Source organism: Musca autumnalis, unplaced genomic scaffold (assembly GCF_047663935.1).
Source record: "Musca autumnalis isolate F117 unplaced genomic scaffold, ASM4766393v1 scaffold_5, whole genome shotgun sequence".
NCBI lineage: Eukaryota > Metazoa > Arthropoda > Insecta > Diptera > Muscidae > Musca > Musca autumnalis.
The window spans coordinates 153,569,949-153,573,517 of NW_027412088.1; positions in this window are offsets into that span (position 1 = coordinate 153,569,949).

Here is a 3,569-nt window from a genome sequence, read left to right on the forward strand (position 1 = left end):
GAAAGCGGCTATTATATCGATGGGACACACATCAAATTTAATGTTTAAAGGCCGCGCCACAGGCACATACGGTCCGTTGTGTGACACATTGCGCGTTGTAAACAAAAACCATATGAAAAATATGTAAGTGATGACAAGTTTGTTATTGAAGTTTTCATGTGGTTGTTGTAACGCGACGCTCAACGCGCCGTATGTGCAGAGGCCTTAAATCATATTCGATGTTATACAATGTAAAACGCCGTTTGCATTAAGGGCCAAATACATTCGGTCCGTTGTGAGACGCGTCACAGACAACCACATGAAAAATGTGTAAGCAATGCCAAGTTTGCTCTTAAAGTTTTCATGTGGTTGTTGTAAAGCTGAAAACACATCCAACATTTGAGTAAAGTTTTGTGTCCTTTCTGGTAGATGAATAAAAGACAAAGTGGTTTCAATTTTTATTTATTCTTCTACCAGAAATGACACAAAACTTAATTCAAACGTTGGATGTGCTTTCAGCGTAACGCGACACTCAATGCACCGTATATGTCGAGCCCTAAAAGCCCTAAAGCGCTCGGCACATACGGTGCGTTGAGCGTTGCGCTACAACAACCACATGAAAAATGTGTAATGTGTTGGAAAAACACCAATATGGCTGATGCATTAAAGTTAAACATAATTTAACTGTTTTGGGACAACGGGTGTCCCAACGTGTCACTAAACGGACCGTATGTGCCGAGGGCTTAAATACGTCCAACGTTTCAGTAAAGATTTGTGTCATTTCTGGTAGAAGAATAGAGCAACATTTAAACTTGGCAGCACTTTGTCCTTTATTCATCTACTACTTTTTACTATTTTTTCCGATAACATAAAGGAAAAAATATTAGTGTAGTAAAAAATAGTAGCTTCTTGCAGGTTCTGGAACATAGCATATGTTTGTAGTCACAAGTACAAATTTTTCGGAAAAGTAAATTGCATTTTTGTGTCTTTTTATTAAATAAAAGCAACTGTTGTTTTCTCTTTTATATTTCTCTGCAGTACTTGTGCAAAATGTTAATAAAAGCATAGACATTTCCGCCATTTTTATTTCCTAATTAATGGTGATGACAAATTAACGATAATATCGATTGCTATCGACTTTGGCCCTTATTCATCTAACAGAAATTGCACAAAACTTTACTCAAACGTTGGATGTGTTTAGGCCTTTAAAGCTGAAAACACATCCAATGTTTGAGTAAAGTTTTGTGTCATTTCTGGTAGAAGAATAAAGAAAACATTGAAACTTGGCAGCACTTTGTCCTTTATTCATCTACTAATTGTTACTGTTTTTTCGATAACATAAAGGAAAAAATGTTATTGTAGTAAAAAATAGTAGCTTCTCTGTAGTCACAAGTACAATTTTTCGGAAAAGCAAATTGTATTTTTGTGTATTTTTATTAAATAAAAGCAACTGTTGTTTTCTCTTTTATATTTCTCTGCAGTACTTGTGCAAAATGTTAATAAAAGCATAGACATTTCCGCCATTTTTATTTCCTAATTAATGGTGATGACAAATTAACGATAATATCGATAGCTATCGACTTTGTCCCTTATTCATGTAACAGAAATTGCACAAAACTTTACTCAAACGTTGGATGTGTTTAGGCCTCTAAAGCTAATGTTTGAGTAAAGTTTTGTGTCATTTCTGGTAGAAGAATAGAGAAAAATTTAAACTTGGCAGCACTTTCTACAACTACTTTTTACTATTTTTTCCAATAACATAAAGGAAAAAATATTATTGTTGTAAAAAATTGAAGCTTCTTGCAGGTTCTGGAACATAGCATATGTTTGTAGTCACAAGTACAACTTTCGGAAAAGTAAATTGTATTTTTGTGTCTTTTTATTAAATAAAAGCAACTGTTGTTTTCTCTTTTATATTTCTCTGCAGTAATTGTGCAAAATGTCAATAAAAGCATAGACATTTCCGCCATTTTTATTTCCTAATTAATGGTGATGACAAATTAACGATAATATCGATAGCTATTGATTTTTTGAAATTAATAGCCAGTTTCTCTAAGACGATCGAAAGGTTATTCGAACAAATGTTAGTCGTTTGAATTTGAACGGAATTCGGTTTCTGTAAAATATACATTGTCGTTCGACACGAGTTACGTTTTCGATTTTCATGTCAAATAATACTTTACGTTAGAAAATATTGCCAGATTATTAAAGTTTGCTTTTGGTGAACTTTTGTTAAAAATAATACGAAATAATATGCTGGCTAATACAGCTGTGTTCCTTTCTTGTGACGTTCTGTCAAATAAATGAAGTAAACAAATATAAAATATTTGAAGTTTAAACTTATAAAGAAAGTAAACAAACGAAAATTAATTAATCTGTGAACAAATATAACAATATTGTGATGGATTTAACAGCAGCCGTGTATTTTTTAAACGAGTTGGAGGAAGAAAATCTGTCCATACCTCGTAAACAGTTACGAGACGCATATAATGTATTGGAAATCCCATCGAAACAGTAAGAACACCATCTTCATTTAACGATAAATATAAATATATGCATTTTTAAACATTTCTTGCAGATTTATTTCAAATTTTCGTATCAACAAAGAATTTTCAATTATTTGTATTTCGGGTACTGTGCTAAGGATTTCATCATTAATAGGTGGTGCACTCATTGAATTTGACTGAAGGTGATTCGATTAAAGAAATAAACGAGTTCTCCAATGAAGCGGAATCGGTTCTGTTTCCTTATAACCAAATAGGTTATCATTTGGAGCTGCGACAGATGAAAGTGAAAGTGTTCTGTCAATTATTTCCTCCATCTTAGTCAAATTGCACATTTTATATAGCCCACCACCAGTTTCCCGAAGACTTTTTTTGTTCTCAAAGATCTTTTTCTTGGTCCTAGATTTCAAATCAGCCCAAGCCTGCAACAAATAAGAACAAATGCAAGCCAAAATGGTTATGATGAAAAGGATGCAATGGAGGTAAACATACTTTTTTCCATTCCATTACGGCTCTCAATGTTATCTCCTTCCACAATTCGTCCATGGAATTCTTGTTGTTGCAAAATACTGGTGCCCTTCTTGCCATTTCCGGATGTTCTTCCATAGCACCAATGATTTTATTTGATAGGCTGTGGTTTTCCTTATACTGAAACAATAACATATATGTATTTTTGGATCTCTATAAATGCATAAACATGCATATATGTATAACATACCTTTTATTTTCCATTTTCTCTAAGAAATAAATTATTTTTGCTTTTAATGTTTTTATATTTTCTCCATTCGAAAGGTAAATTGATAGTGACTGATTTTGACATATCGTTTCGGATATTTGACAACTTTATCGTCGTACAGAAACTCAAAATGATTCAAATACACACAGTTACGTTACTTTTTCTTTCGAGTTGTCGATTGTAGTCACCAATCGAATAGAACACATTTACTGAAACCAAAACTGGATTTCTTTTCGAACTGAAGCGAAAGAATACTATCTATCGTCTTAGAGAAATAGGCCATAAGTATCGAAAATATCTAATATTGGAAATATCGATAGTTTGCCAGCTCTAAAGGCGTGGGTACATAA